At 41.4% G+C, this 16,894-nt stretch overlaps 1 pseudogene; it reads right to left on the minus strand.

Moving 5' to 3' along the window:
• Window positions 1–16,894, minus strand: part of LOC109895301 (protein arginine N-methyltransferase 3-like) — a 114,249-nt pseudogene that overhangs the window by 68,684 nt on the left and 28,671 nt on the right.

The following is a 16,894-nucleotide window of genomic DNA, read 5'->3' on the forward strand; positions in this document are numbered from 1 at the left end:
GGCTCCCAAGTGGGTGTGCCCACCCATGACCGTGCCCCTACCCAGTTATGTGAAATCCCTAGATTAGTGCCTAATGAATTTATTTTAATTGACTGATTTCCTTAAATGAACTGTAACTCAGTAAAAAAAAATTGCTTGTTGCATTTATTGTTTTATTCAGTATACATTTAGTGTTTAATGTGTTTTATATTTTATTATACAGGGTGCATTTGGAAAAGAGACTTGGGTCTCAATATGTATTCCATGTCAAAATGAAGGTTAAATAAAATAAAATAATTATAATTATTTTTTTGACCTTCATTTTGACATGAAATACATATTGATATATATATTTTTTAAATAAATATTTATACTCAATTAGAACAAGTACTTCCCAAATGAATCAATTGTGCTCTTTAAATTGCATTCATCCTAACTACTACATTTAAAAAAGCACTTCTTTACATTTCAACGTTTTATTTCCAATTAATAATAGTATAGTGAAGATTTCAATAGGGAGCATTGTGCCCCCATCTGCTTCTTACTCATCCATGAGCTTCTCTGCCAGCTCCTAAACCAGCAGGGATTAAAGGTATAATGAACTAACCAACAGACCGGCTTAACTACCACAACATTCTCAGTAACTGTTATGTAAACGTTTTACATGTGATGTTCATCTACCTTAGTTGAATGCACAGTGTCTGTCAGTATCTGCTAAATTACCAAAATGTAAACATACAAATGTGTGGTTGCAAAGCATGCTGGGTATTATCCTAATGAGCGCCCCATCATGTTCCACCGAGTTAAGTAATTCTACAAGAGACGATTACATTCTGCCATAAAACATATTGTGTAATGTTAACCAAATATGATAAAGCAAAACTTAAGGGCAGCCAAAATCTTTTCTGTTGTTTAGAGCCAGTATTATTTTTTCCTAGTCAAACTCATTTAGAATGCCTGAAGCTTTAACAGTACTTAAAGCTGTGTGTTTGTTTGTGTGAGAAAGAGAGATTGCGTGTCTGCTGTGAGCAAGTGTTAAACTTCAAGAACATTGATAAAAGGGAGTAGGCCGACTTGAACACTGGGAGAATACCTAGTTTACAGTTAGTTAACTTTCTGTTGTTTATGGCGAAAATACTATCAAAACAAAATGTTGTGTTCCCATACCTTACAATCAAAGCCTCTAACTGAATGCACTGCATTAAAAATGAAAACATCTTTCTTTTGTGCCATATTTGAGCAAATTCGCTGTGATTAATTGCGATTAACTAATGCTATTAACCCATTACACCCATGGGAATTGGCCTATACGGATACGGCTAAATGTAAATGTTTCTTACAGGAGAAATATGGAAACCATATGCATAACCATGGTGGGAATTAAAAGGGAACAGTTTGGAGATTATGGAAAAATTATTAGACTAAAGGTGAGGACAACAATTCACCTGACAAGACTGAATCCCAACATTACACTTTTTATTTTATGTGCACTTTACATTTACTGTACTTTTCTCAGCATTTGTTGAAAACAAAATCTGAAAATCCTCTGGATAAATTCAGTAACATGACAAGAATATTTGTGAAATATTTGGGGTAGGTGCAATTTAAGACAAAGAAAATGACAAGGGTTTGAGGGAGAGGTCTAACTGGTGTTTCCAAGTAGCCAAAGACCTCTCCAAAGTGTGCACAGTTCCTAAGTAATTTCAATTCACTTATGACTCAAAGATGAGTCTTCAACTATGAGGTGCTTTAAAAAAAAAAAGATCTCCTAGTTGTGCAGTTGAGGAACAACAGAAACGCACAACTGTAGTTGTTAAGAACTCAGCCCTGCATCTACGCCTTTACAGAATTACTGTCAGGTGGGCATCATTTGAAAGCTTGTACAGTTGAAGTCGGAAGTTTACGTACACTTAGGTTGGAGTCATTAAACTCGTTTTTCAACCACTCGCCAAATTTCTTGTTAACAAACTATAGTTTTGGCAAGTCGGTTAGGACATCTACATTGTGCATGACACAAGTCATTTTTCCAACAATTGTTTACAGATAGATTATTTCACTGTATCACAATTCCAGTGGGTCAGAAGTTTGCATACACTGAGTTGACGGTGCTTTTAAACAGCTTGGAAAATTCCAGAAAATTATGTCATGGCTTTAGAAGCTTCTGATAGGCTAATTGACATAATTTGAGTCCTTTGGAGGTGTATCAGGATGTATTTTAAAGGCCTACCTTCAAACTCAGTGCCTATTTGCTTGACAATACGGAAAAATCATAAGTAATCAGCCAAGACCTCAGAAATAAAATTGTAGACCTCCACGAGTCTGGTTCATTCTTGGGAGCAATTTACAAATGCCTGAAGGTACCACGTTCATCTGTACAAACAATAGTGCGCATGTATAAACACCACGGGACCACGCAGCCGTCATACAGCTCAGGAAGGAGATGTGTAAATCAATCCCAGAACAACAGCAAAGGACCTTGTGAAGATGCTGGAGGAAATAGATACAAAAGTATCTATATTCACAGTAAAACGAGTCCTACGAGTCCAGACTACGGTTTTCAACTGCACAGGAGGACAAAGATCGTACTTTTTGGAGAAATATCCTCTGGTCTGATGAAACAAAAATAGAACTGTTTGGCCATAATTACCATAGTTATGTTTGGAGGGAAAAGGGGGAGGTTTGCAAGCCGAAGAACACCATCCCAACCGTGAAGCACGGGATGGCAGCATCATGTTGTGGGGGTGCGTTGCTGCAGGAAGACTGGTGCACTTCACAATATAGATGGCATCATGAGGAGGGGAAAAATTGAAGCAACATCTCAAGACATCAAGTTAAATCTTGGTCGCAAATGAGTCTTCCAAATGGACAATGACCCCAAGCATACTTCCAAAGTTGTGGCAAAATGGCTTAAGGACAACAAAGTCAAGGTATTGGAGTGGCCATCACAAAGCTCTGACCGCAATCCTATAGAAAATTTGTGGGCTGAACTAAAAAAGTGTGTGCGAGCAAGGAGGCCTACAACCTGACTCAGTTACACCAGCTCTGTCAGGAGGAATGGGCCAAAATTCACCCAACTCATTGTGGGAAGCTTGTGGAAGGCTACCCGAAAACGTCTGACCCAAGTTAAACAATTTAAAGGCAATGCTGTCAAACTGATTGAGTGTATGTACACTTCTGACCCACTGGGAATGTGATGAAGGAAATAAAAGCAGAAATAAATCATTCTCTCTACAATTATTCGGACATTTCACATTCTTAAAAAAAAGTGGTGATCCTAACTGACCTAAAACAGGGATTTTTTTACTCTGATTAAATGTCAGGAATTGTGAAACTGAGTTGAAATGTATTTGGCTAAGGTGTTTTTAAACTTCCGACTTCAACTGTAATTGAATTGTTACTAGTTACTACTGCCAACATGTATAGCTAAATTATAAAATACGATATTACAGTGTTAGGCTTTCACAAAGCAATTCAGATACGCAGATCATAATTTGTGTGCATAGAATTGAGTCATGAGTGTATTCAGGCCAGTGGCGGTTGGTGCCGTTTAAAATGAGGGGGGATGATTATTTGTTTTATGAGCATGGCCTTATTTCTATTCCAGCATGTAGGATGACTGTCATTCATATTCAACTCACCCAGCTCAATGCAACATCGATAGGTGTAGGCTACTACATGATACTCTAATTTTCTCTCTACTCATCATGAGGTTGCTACAACCTAGCCTATGAATTAAAGTTTATAACGTAGTTGCACAGTTCGAGAGAATTTTGAATAATCAAGGTGACAGACAGTGACACATTCAATACGGCCTTGCACACTCTTGCCTGCATTTAGCTGATTTTGGGTGTATTCTTTAGGCCAAAGGTTGCAAATGAGAGTTTCTATTAGACAAATTCAGTTATGTTATCTCCGTTTTGTTCTGTTTGCTTCCATTTAAGAAACGTTTTTCAACAGAATCGGCGGAATGAACACACCCCTGAACACACGCAAACAGTTCACTTTCATAGCAGCCACATAAAAACAGAATGATCACTTTGCTCATTGTATATATATTTCCTAAAGACCAATTATTATTCTGATCCTGTTTAGTGCATGGGCACTTTCGTCCCAATTTCTGCACTGGATTACAGACTATTCTCTAAAAGGTACTTTTTCCCTAATTTATCAGTTACCAGTTTTGGCCATTAAAGGCAAAGATCCAGGGCCTGTGGCAATCCTGTTTGGTCAAGAGTTAAGAGAGTAAGAGAGGAGATAAGTACTTTTCTAGTCCTGCTAGGTCACATGGTATCACACCAACAGTAAGGGTTGAGCTATTTTTATGACCCATTGCCTTGGAGAGAGAAAGTATTTTGTGGACATATTTAAAATATCTTAAAACTTATTTTTAGCTTTGCTTTTCCTTAGGGTGATTTTTAGTTGTTCAGTTTTTGTCATTCTTTTGTATTTTTATCTTGGGTTTGTTGTGTAGTAAATATCTCAGCTTTTATTTTCATAGTGTTTTATTTGTCTTTCCTGTGAAGCACATTGCGTTGCATTCCATGTCTGAAATGTGCTGTATAAATAAAGCTTGACTTAATAACCGAAAGTTGGTTAAGGTCAATTCAACTACCTCATCCACATATTGCTATTAATCTTCTTGCTCTTTTGCACCCCAGTATCTCTACTTGGACATCATCATCTGCACATCTATCACTCCAGTGTTAATGCTAAATTGTAATTATGATGCATCTATGGCCTATTTACTGCCTTACCTCCCTAATCCTCTACATTTGCATACACTGTACATAGATTTTTCTATTGTGTTATAGACTGTACGTTTGTTTATGTGCAACTCTGTGTTGTTGTTTTTGTCACACTGCTTTGCTTTATCTTGGCCAGGTCGCAGTTGTAAATGAGAACTTGTTCTCAACTGGCCTACCTGGTTAAATGAAGGTGAAATAAATAAAATAAATACAAAAAAAATTCAGTTTGTGTCTGTGAATGTGGATGTGCACATGTTTGTGTTTTCAACTGTGTGTCTCTGTGTGAGTGTATGTGCCTATGCATGTGTGAGTGACTGACGGTCAGTCCGACTGGGCGACAGGATGACTGATTACTGCTGTCCTCTACTTGGGCAGGTGAAACTCCTATTACTGATAATGAGGCTAGAGAGGAGAGGCTGCCATTAATTTGTCTCCACAGATCTAACGCACACAGTCAGTGTGTTTGTGTGTGCGCGCACCCACAATTGTTGAACTCTCCCCAAATAAACTCTGGTGCCCTCCAAAGTGGACGTCGAGGCAAACTTTGCACACTTCAAGACAAATCCTTGTAAAATATGATTTAAAAAAAACACTGTCAAATCTACAGACCACAACCATTAAGCCAAAGTCCTTCATGTCTTCTTTTTGCTTCATAAGTTATGAAAAGTGCCTTTTCCTCAGTTCAATTACAGTTGTAGTCGGAAGTTTAAATACACCTTAGCCAAATACATTTAAACTCAGTTTTTCACTATTCCTGACATTTAATCCTAGTAAAAATACCCTGTGTCTTAGGTCAGTTAGGATCACCACTTTATTATAAGAATGTGAAATGTCAGAATAATAGAAGAGAGAATGATTTATTTCAGCTTTTATTTCTTTCATCACATTCCCAGTGGGTCAGAAGTTTACATACACAATGAGTATTTGGTAGCATTGCCTTAAAACTTGGGTCAAATGTTTTGAGTGGCCTTCCACAAGCTTCCTAAAATAAGTTGGGTGAATTTTGGTCTATTAACTGAGTCATGATGCCATCTATTTTGTGAAGTACACCAGTCCCTCCTGCAGCAAAGCACCCCCACAACATGATGCTGCCATCCCCGTGCTTCACGGATGGGATGGTGTTCTTCGGCTTGCAAGCCCACCCCATTTCTCCTCCAAACATAACGATGGTAATTACGGCCAAACAGTTCTATTTTTGTTTCATCAGACCAGAGGATATTTCTCCAAAAAGTACAATCTTTGTCCCCATGTGCAGTTGCAAACCGAAGTCTCGCTTTTTATTGGTGGTTTTGGAGCAGTGGCTTCTTCCTTGCTGAGTGGCCTTTCATGTTATGTCAATATAGGACTCGTTTTACTGTGGATATAGATACTTTTATACCTGTTTCATCCAGCATCTTCACAAGGTCTTTTGCTGTTGTTCTGTGATTGATTGCACTTTTCGCACCAAAGTACATTCATCTCTTGGAGACAGAACGTATCTCCTTCCTGGGAAGTATGGCTGTGTGGTCCCATGGTGTTTATACTTGTGTACTATTGTTTGTACAGATGAACGTGGTACCTTCAGGCGTTTGGAAATTGCTCCCAAGGATGAATCAGACTTGTGGAGGTCTCCCATTTTTTTCTGGGTCTTGGCTGATTTATTTTGATTTTCCCATGATGTCAAGCAAAGAGGCACCGAGTTTGAAGGTAGGCCTTGAAATACATCCACAGGTACACCTCCAATTGACTCAAATGATGCCAATTAGCCTATCAGAAGCTTCTAAAGCCATGACATAATGTTCTGGAATTTTCCAAGCTTTTTAAAGACACAGTCAACTTAGTGTATGTAAACTTCTGACCCACTGAAATTGGGAAACAGTGAATTATAAGTGAAATAATCTCTCTGTAAACAATTGTTGGAAAAACGACTTGTGTCATGCACAAAGTAGATGTCCTAACAGAGCCAAAACTATAGTTTGTTAACAAGAAATTCATGGAGTGGTTGAAAAACTAGTTTTAATGACTCCAACCTAAGTGTATTTAAACTTCCGACTTCAACTGTACCTACCGCCTTCCGGAGATTTTTTTTTCTTTCTGAAAGCCTTCTTTCCAAATCAAGCTCACCCTGCTTCATTCTCTATTCAAAGTTACAGTATTTGCTAATCACTCCCCAGTGACCTAGGCCAACCAATGGAATTAGGCTTTGCGATCACATTGAAGAGACCTCAATGTGGATTTCCATATTAATACTTCAGCCCGAAAGTTTCTCTCTAGTACCTTTTCACTACACCTAAAGTCTGAGGTTTCAAGGCTACAAAACTGATTCTAATAGCCAACTTCACTCATGAGAGTCCCCCCTCCCCCCTCTCATCATAAACAGTCACCTAGACCCATCAGACCTCATTGATCTCTGGGTGACACTCTTTATTTAGCTTCTCAGTAATTCAGCCCCTCCTCCCCCCAGTCAGAAGTCTCTTAACTCTGGTTTCATCCCAAATTGAACCTTATTCCCTACATAGTGCACTACTTCTGATCAAAGCCCTGTGGCCACTGGTCAAAATTTGTGCACTATATATGAAATAGTGTGCCATTTGGGACACAGTCTTTGTGAGAGACAGAAGAAAGAGTAGAACAGAGAAAGGAACGGATCAATGCTTTGAGTTATGAAACAACAGTGGCACAGCTAAAGGCCATCTCTCAAACAAAACCCTGGATAGGTAGACAGGCGACTTGTTTCACAAAATGAACCCCCCCTCCACCTCCACCTCACCCCCGTTAATCACCAGCCCGAATGATACCCTATTGTCTAGTCTGAAAGTGGGAGACTGCCAGAAGTTCAGACATTTTCTGATGGAACTTGTCGCTTCTCCCTCGGGGTAGAGAGACCTTACTGGATGGATCACTTTACATCACCCAGTTAACTCGTGTGTGTGTGTGTGTGTATTAATAGTGTGTGTATTACTGAGTAGGCTTCACCAAGGGCCAATATTTTCAATCAAACACTACGAGTAGTAGCATATGACAAATTGTTCTCATAACACAAAGGATGCTTTCTTTGCCATTGTTATGATTATCTCAGAGATAAAACATATTTCTCCATGGCGAGTCAAATATTTGTAAAAATTACTCCAAGTCAAACTGAATTAAAACTGTAATGTGCCTTTAATATTCTCCGATTACTTCAAGAGTAAAAAGAAGCAGCCATGTTCTCCAGAAGTATCTAATTTTAGTGATGTCCCTCCTGTGTATCCCTACCATCCTTTTGGCTGGTTGGCAGAGGAATGACCCATATTCCCTGTCCCTTGTTGGAAGCATTAGGAGGCTCAGGGTACCTGGTTGGCACTGCTCTCCTCTGTCTACCCCTGTGCTCTTTGGGTGTGTGTGTGTGTGTACCCATGAGTGTGTGTTGGTCATCTGTATGTGTGTGTGTGTGTGTGTATCTCCTCTGTGTGCTGGACAGCGCTGGGGGCATAGGGGGCCAGTTTAGTGATATATTACAACGTTCACAGCCTGACACCTTGGCATGGGGATCAGCATAGTCCTAGGTTCTGCCAAAATCACTCTAGTCTATGAGTAAAGCCACTACACAAAGTCATCAAAGTATGATGGCAAATTGATAAGTTAGTAATATTGATAGCCTATAGATGAATCAAAGTCATGATGGCAAGAACAACTTCCTGAGGTATTAAAATAAGTTATTTATATCACTCTGTTGGTAAATACTTGCATCAGATCACATCTATAAAAGGATTGGTATTCTGGTTCAAATCCATTGATGACAACTTGAAGACCTTGTTGGGACTAAACCGCTGTAAGACATAGGGCTACATCAGTCTCTTGCTGTCGGGACTCAGACTTACTTCAACTTACCGCCAACAAGGTCGCAGACTCAATTAATTTACAACTCGTCGAGGGCTGTCATTTCTCCACTTTACACAGGCAGATCCTAGGGCAGTGTTTTGGGGCCCTGCACTCTTTGAGAAATGTCCAGTCGCTGCGGTGATGAGGAGTGACAGGAGGATTCTCAGACTTATTAGCGCTCTGCGAGCCGGTGTCATTAGAGATTCGCGTCACACTGTGAATTACTATTTCCCCCTGTAACGGTGTGAGCGTCCGTGCGAACCGCAATGCTTTGTTCTGTCCCCCCCCCCCCCCCCCCCTCCCCGTGTGACCTCAGGGGTTCGGGGAAGGCTGGGGTGGGGTGGGACGTGAGTGAGGACAGATATGGCCTGCTCATGAATTAAGGATGACTTCAGTGGTGTTCAACTTTCAACCCCTACGTCCGTATCGCCGGCGAGGATCTGGCTGACAAATGGGCATCAGTGCTCAGAGCGACTCCAAGTAACTCTGCTTCCCTGGTTAAGTATTCAGGAGGGGACATGGCCAGGGCTAATTCTGAACATGCCATGTTTAAAATAGTCACAGCTGCTGCTACTGATGGGGAGGTTTCTATAATGTATGTTGAGATATTGTTCCAATTTTACAGGGTTTGGGGAATTTCCATTTAAATTCAAGACGATTCAGGAAATATTTAGAAAAAGATACAGTATCTTTGGAATGTCCATCACATTTTTTTTAAACCACAACCTGTAATTATTCAAGTGAAAACTGAACCTAAAATAAACAACTCAAATAATGAGTGCGAACAGTGAACTGACAATCCATTCTGAGATGATGATGTCCACCATCTAAAGGGGCAGTTTGACCTCCTCTAACCTGCCCTTTATCAGAGTGACCCTGTCCTACAGCTGGTTCGACCTGAGAGGAAATGAGACATTAAAAGAAAAAATATGTTATCTTTCCTGTTCAAAACATTTTTATTGCAACAATGAAACAAGACACTATGCGATAGTCCAAAATTACAGCCAATGGCTTGGTCAAAAGCCAAGCCATTTTGGGTAAGTAGGACATAATTGTTCCTCCCCTGTGGCCTTTTCACACAGAGGTTTGTGTGTTAACAAACACCCAACCTGACCTGTGTGTGTGTGTGCGTGCGTCCAGAGCACGTGCGTGTACAGATGAGGTGTGTGTATACACAATACATTCGAGTCCGTACTGATGTGGTGACTACGAGAGTGCACCCTGTTTAAATGATCCTTCCTTTTCTGACCGGAACCCAGGGTATCAATCTCTGTGCATATTCCATTATCACGACAGCTAATGTTACTGGGGACAGAATAATTACTCACGGCCCAAGAGTGCATTTCTGCAGCGCTGATCCTTATCTCCCGCTCGCTATCACATTCTCCCAGAATCACTCTCTAACGTTCTCGCTATCCCCCTTCTCTACTTCCCTTCCTTTTTCTCCATCCCTTCAGGAGTGGGAAACACTGTAATCTCATTATTGGGGTAATTTAGAGGACAATGCCAGGACACTGGGGGAGGGGAGTGGGGGGTGTAAAGGGGCGTTGAGAGGTAGAAAAAGAGATAATGACCAAAAGAAAGAGAGCGAAAGAGAGTGTGTGTATGTGTTAGAGAAAGAGAGACGGACATAGACAGAGACATTCTTCTGGTTGCTTGTGGTGTTAATCCTGTACCCCTTGTGGGTTAAATACACACGTCTCATCATCCTAAATCCATCAGTATCAGAGTAGCAGGATTATGCCACAACTCCCGTGGGGGTACAGGGCTCTACATTGAGTCTATTTAACTCGCATAGGCACCTTAATGCACCTGGATTTTTTGCACCTTGAAAAATGTTTGATTCTAGCTTTATTACCTCAAATATTTGTAATTGTGCTTATAAATCTCTTTGTGTGCGCCTATATTTTTCAACTTTAGGTGCACACGTGCTCCTTATAAATAAAGCATAGTTTATTCCCCAATGTCCTACAGCCACAAAAAAATCTATATTATATACACTCAATGGTTAGTTTATTAGGTACACCACCCTGTTCACAAAAATGGTTCGGTCCTACAGACAGGCCACTGAGTGTATAGTTAAGGTATTTTAACTGACAAATTTTATTGACAAATTTAGGATAGTAATGTAGATTGGGAGATCGATGAGAGGGATAAAGCAGAGAATGTGAGTTGAGGATTGGGGGATGGAATTGCTGCCTCCAGGGACAAATGTGGTCTGGGGGTGGCAGCACTACACTACAACTAGACCAGCTAATGACACAGTTCGATAGTATTTTGAGTGGAACATTCCTTTAAAAATCAATATGGTTCAGTCTTCAAATCTCCATCAGGGTGCTATTCCTAAGTATTCCTATCTGTGAGCATGGCTTCCAGTGCAGCTGGTTGAAGAATTAAACAACAGTATAGCTCTCAATGCAACACTCGACTAATCAGACAATTCAGTCAGATTATCTGTATAATAAAATGCCTTGTAATCCATCAATAATTTCCCATTTTTCAAAGGCTGTAAACTCATCCTGTTTTCTAATTTAAACATATGAGCAAGTGAGAGTGAGATTCCTGTCTGGCGTACAGCAACCATTTTAATTAGAGCCCGAACAATATATTGGTTCACAGACATTAAAATCGGTCGATATAGGCTTTTTAAAGCTATATCGGTATCGGCCGAAATAGGGTGGAAAAAGGGAATCTAATGCTTATCTGAACACTTATCTGAACCATAATCATGATGTGTCATTATTGTCACAATGTAAGAAATCAACATAGTTATTGGATATTTCCTCTTTTGGATGGCAATTTATGAGAATTCAGTGTAGAAAAATGTAATTTTAAAATGTTTCATTATATATATATGTAAAGAATTCTGAATTGGACACAAAATAGCACAAAATATCTGTCGTAGGGCTGTGACAGTAATTGAATAACCATGTAACTGACGGTTATGGATAGAGACCGTCATGAAAATAAAATAACCAGCAAAACCGTTTAAATAGGCCTATATTCATTTTTGTATATATTTTATCTTTATTTTCATGTAGTTGAACTTTACCTAACAGCGGGAATGTTTACTAATGATTATAAGCAATTGTTTTGCTAACTATCTATTCAACTTTCTACATCTCCTCTTTCCAACTTTCTCGAGCAGCTAATTGCTAGATGTGCGGGGGTGTAGAGGGCTATAGGCTATGGCAGTTCAATAAAAAATAAAAAATGTATGCGTGGCTCGTTTTGATTGCTTGCTGGTAAATAAATAAAAAGGTTGGATATGTCTGACTATTCATGAATTATTCAACAGCAGCTGACAAGGTTGTTCTGGCTCTGAAGCCTATAATGAATGCACAAATGTGTCAAATGGACAATGAGCCAATCCTCTCCAACCTGGCATGGTATAATTTGATACGGAATATTTTCTTATTATATAGACTAATCAACGCTGATCAGGACCGGTGCCATCCTCCTATTCCCGCCAAGTAGAATAGTACCCTATGAATACCCATTTGGTAGCCTACCATTTGTAAAACATGCATTTTTATGTTTATACCAATCATTAGGTTACATTCATTTATGTTAATGCAGGTGTTACAGTAATTTACCACTGTCATTTTCAGAGTGGAAACGTTGTTAGCAGAGTTCAAAACCTGCTACACTTGTGAGCAACAAGTTTTGATTTATTTCATACAATCATTTTTGTGAGCATTGAGAATGTGATACAACTGCATTGTTGAATTTCACTACACCCGCAAAAACATCTGTTAAATACAGTGCATTCGGAAAGTATTTTAGACATGTTGACGTTTTCCACATTGTTATATTACAGCCCTGTTCAAAAATGTATCCAATACTACAAACAATACTCCATAACGGCAAAGCAAAAACAGTTTTTTAGACATTTTTAAACATGAAATTTACATAAGTATTCAGACCCTTTACTCAGTATTTTGTTGGAGCACCTTTGGCAGCGATTACAGCCTCAATTCTTCTTGGGTATGATGCTACAAGCTTGGCACACCTGTATTTGGTGAGTTTCTCCCATACTTCTCTGCAGATCCTCTCAAGCTCTGTCAGGATAGATGGAGAGCGTTGCTGCACAGCTATTTTCAGGTCTCTCAAGAAATGTTAGATCAGATTCTAGTGCAGGCTCTAGCTGGGCCACTCAAGGACATTGAAACTTGTCCCGAAGCCACTCCTCCGTTGTCTTGGCTGCGTGCTTAGGGTTGTTGTCCTGTTGGAAGGTGAATCTTCACCCCAGTCTGAGGTCCTGAGCGCTCTGAAACAGGTTAAAATCATGCTCCGTTCATCTTTCCCTCGATCCTGATTAGTCTCCCAGTCCCTGCCGCTGAAAAACATCCCCACAGCATGATGCTGCTTCACCATAGATATGGTACCAGGTTTTCTTCAGATGTGATGCTTGGCATTCAGGCCAGAGTTCAATCATGGTTTCATCTGACCAGAGAATCTTGTTTCTCATGGTCTGAAAGTCTTTTAGGTGCTCTTTGGCAAACTCCAAACTCCAAGCAGGCTTGCGTCTGGCCACTCTAACATAAAGACCTGACTGGTGGAGTGCTGCAGAGACGGTTGTCCTTCTGGAAGGTTCTCCCATCTCTACAGAGGAACTCTGGAGTTCTGTCAGATTGACCATCAGGTTCTTGGTCACCTCCCTGACCAAGGCACTTCTCCCCTGATTAGTCAGTTTGGCTGGGTGGGCAGCTCTAGGAAGAGTCTTGGTGATTCCGAACTTCTTCCATTTAAGAATGATGGAGGGCACTGTGTTCTTGGGGACCTTCAATGCTGCAGAAATTTGTTGGTACCCTTCCCCAGATCTGTGCCTCGACACAATCCTGTCTCTGAGCTTTACAGACAATTCCTTCAACCTCATGGCTTGGTTCTGACATGCACTGTGAACGGTGGGAACTTAACAAGACAGGTAGGTGTGTGCCTTTCCAAATCATGTCAAATCAATGGAATTTACCACAGGTGGACAAGTTGTACACACATCTCAAGGATGATCAATGGAAACAGGATGCATTTCACACCCTGACCATAGTTTACTTTCTATGTTTCTATGTTTTGTTTGGTCAGGGTGTGATCTGAGTGGGCATTCTATGTTGTGTGTCTAGTTTGTCTGTTTCTGTGTTTGGCCTGATATGGTTCTCAATCAGAGGCAGGTGTTAGTCTCTGATTGGGAACCATATTTAGGTAGCCTGTTTGGTGTTGGGTTTTGTGGGTGATTGTTCCTGTCTCTGTGTTTTGCACCAGATAGGGCTGTTTTTGGTTTTCCACGTTTATTGTTTTGTAGTGTTTGTGTTTATCGTTTTTATTAAACATGAATCAATATAACCACGCTGCGTTTTGGTCCGCCTCTACTTCCCCTAAAGAAAACCGTTACAATGCACCTGAGCTTAATTTCAAGTCTCATAGTAAAGGGTATGAAAACGTACGTAAATTCGTTTTTTCAGTTGTTTTTTATAAATTAGCAAACATTTCAAGCCTGTTTTCACATTGTCATTATGGGGGGGGGGGGGGGAAGAGAGAGAATTTAATCAATTTCAGAATAAGGCTGCTACATAACAAAATGTGGAAAAGCGGAAGGGGTCTGAATACTTTCCGAATGCACTGTATGTGTAGGTGACCAATAAAATTTGATTTTATTTATTTTCCTTCTCTGTCCTGTAAATTTTTCCTGAGCACACATGGAAGCACCTGGCCTGCTTCTTGCAAATGTCAAATGTAGGAAAGTTCTGTTATTTTTTATTCACCTCACACAGTAAATCGACAGTCATTTAAATGTTGTTGTTTAAGTAGTTTTTTTTAAACATCCATTCAAAATATAATACTCCATACTTTCATTGTCAATTCATTATCTTATAGCCTACTTTCAGTAAAGCCTAAGGTAGGCCTTGGTTTTTAAAAACTTTTTAAGGAAAGAATAAATATTTGCTTGTGTGGCTTTGATTAAAGCGTGCTTTTACAGCAGTGTGCGTGTGTGAGTGTGCTGATTCTCTCTATATGCAAAAATGTTCCTAAAGTAGCCCGTCTGGACTCCCATCTCTTTATTTAGACTCAAATGCTCCTGTCTTGATTTAATCTTGTAAACTGCCTCTTCAGTAGCTTAGACTACATTATTTCATTAAGACGTCCTCTGAAGAAAATGTGTCAATGCCACTGCTATCGAATGACCTCAGCAGCATGGTTTGTGACGTTATACAAATATTTTGGGAAAAGTGTGAGAAAACCCATTGGACTTAATTTGAATGGTTTTGTGCGTAAAAATGGGATCTGCATTTAAAAAAAATGTTTTCTTCTGTGGACGAAGGATCGGACCAAAGCGCAGCGTGGGTAGAGTTCAACATGTTTAATAAAGACCATAAATGTGAACACTACAAAATACCAAAACAACAAATGTGCAAAACCGAAACAGTCCTATCTGGTGCATAGACACAAAGACAGAAGACAAGAAACAACCACCCACAAAACCCAACACAAAACAGGCTACCTAAATATGGTTCCCAATCAGAGACAATGACTAACACCTGCCTCTGATTGAGAACCATATCAGGCCAAACATAGATATGGGAAAACTAGGCACACAACATAGAATGCCCACTCAGCTCACGTCCTGACCAACACTAAAACAAAGAAAACACAAGAACTATGGTCAGAACGTGACAGTGCCGAAAACATGATTGTTGGGGCAAGTAGTTCCCCTCAGGGAACTCCACCCCCCCCCCCCCCCTTCAGCTGAAAAGGTGGCGCAGGGAACTCAAAAATATTCTTTAGAAATATTTAACTTTCACACATTAACAAGTCCAATACCTCAAATGAATGATAAATATCTTGTTCATCTACCCATCTGTTACGGTTTTCTTCCGTCGAAGGAGAGTCGGACCAAAATGCAGCGTGGTTAATACGATACATGTTTAATGACGAAGAAACACGATCAATACAAAAACAATAAACGTATGTGAAAACCGAAACAGCCTAAACTAGTGCAAACTAACACAGAGACAGGAACAATCACCCACGAAACACTCAAAGAATATGGCTGCCTAAATATGGTTCCCAATCAGAGACAACGAGAATCACCTGCCTCTGATTGAGAACCGCCTCATGCAACCATAGACTTTGCTAGAACACCCCACTAAGCCACAATCCCAAAACCTACGAAAAAAAAACATACATAAACACAACACAAAACAAACCCATGTCACACCCTGGCCTGACCAAATAAATATAGAAAACACAAAATACTAAGACCAGGGCGTGACAGAACCCCCCCCCCCCCCCCCCCAAGGTGCGGACTCCCGGCCGCACACTTAAACCCATAGGGGAGGGTCCGGGTGGGCGTTTGTCCACGGTGGCGGCTCCGGCTCGGGACGTGGACCCCACTCCAACCAAGTCTTAGTCCCCCTGTAACGAGTCCTTTGATTGGCAACCCTCGCCGCCGACCTTGGCCTAATAACCCTCACCAAGGACGCCACTGGACTGAGGGGCAGCTCAGGACTGAGGTAGAAGCTCGGGACTGAGGGGAAGCTCGGGACTGAGGGGAAGCTCGGCACTGAGGGGAAGCTCGGCACTGAGGGGAAGCTCGGCACTGAGGGGAAGCTCGGCACTGAGGGGAAGCTCAGCACTGAGAGGATGCCTAGTACCGAGAGGAAGCCCAGTACTGAGAGGAAACTAAGGCAGGTAGTAGGCTCTGGCAGATCCTGGCTAGCTGGTGGTTCTGGCAGATCCTGGCTGACTGGCGGATCCTGGCTAGCTGGTGGTTCTGGCAGATCCTGGCTGACTGGCGGATCCTGGCTGACTGGCGGATCTGGAAGATCATGGCTGACTGGCGGATCCCGGCTGACTGGTGGTTCTGGCAGATCCTGGCTGACTGGCGGATCCTGGCTAGCTGGTGGTTCTGGCAGATCCTGGCTGACTGGCGGATCCTGGCTAGCTGGTGGTTCTGGCAGATCCTGGCTGACTGGCGGATCTGGAAGATCATGGCTGACTGGCAGATCCCGGCTGACTGGCGGATCTGGAAGATCCTGGCTGACTGGCGGCTCTGGCTGCTCCATGCAGACTGGCAGCTCTGGCTGCTCCATGCAGACTGGCAGCTCTGGCTGCTCCATGCAGACTGGCAGCTCTGGCTACTCCATGCAGACTGGCAGCTCTGGCTACTCCATGCAGACTGGCTACTCCATGCAGACTGGCAGCTCTGGCTGCTCCATGCAGATTAGCAGCTCTGGCTGCGTTGAACAGGCAGGAGACTCCGGCAGCGCTGGAGGAGGAAGGCTCTGGCAGCGCTAAACAGGCGGGAGACTCCGGCAGCGCTGGAGAGGAGGAAG

This window comes from Oncorhynchus kisutch, linkage group LG8 (assembly GCF_002021735.2).
Source record: "Oncorhynchus kisutch isolate 150728-3 linkage group LG8, Okis_V2, whole genome shotgun sequence".
Lineage (NCBI taxonomy): Eukaryota > Metazoa > Chordata > Actinopteri > Salmoniformes > Salmonidae > Oncorhynchus > Oncorhynchus kisutch.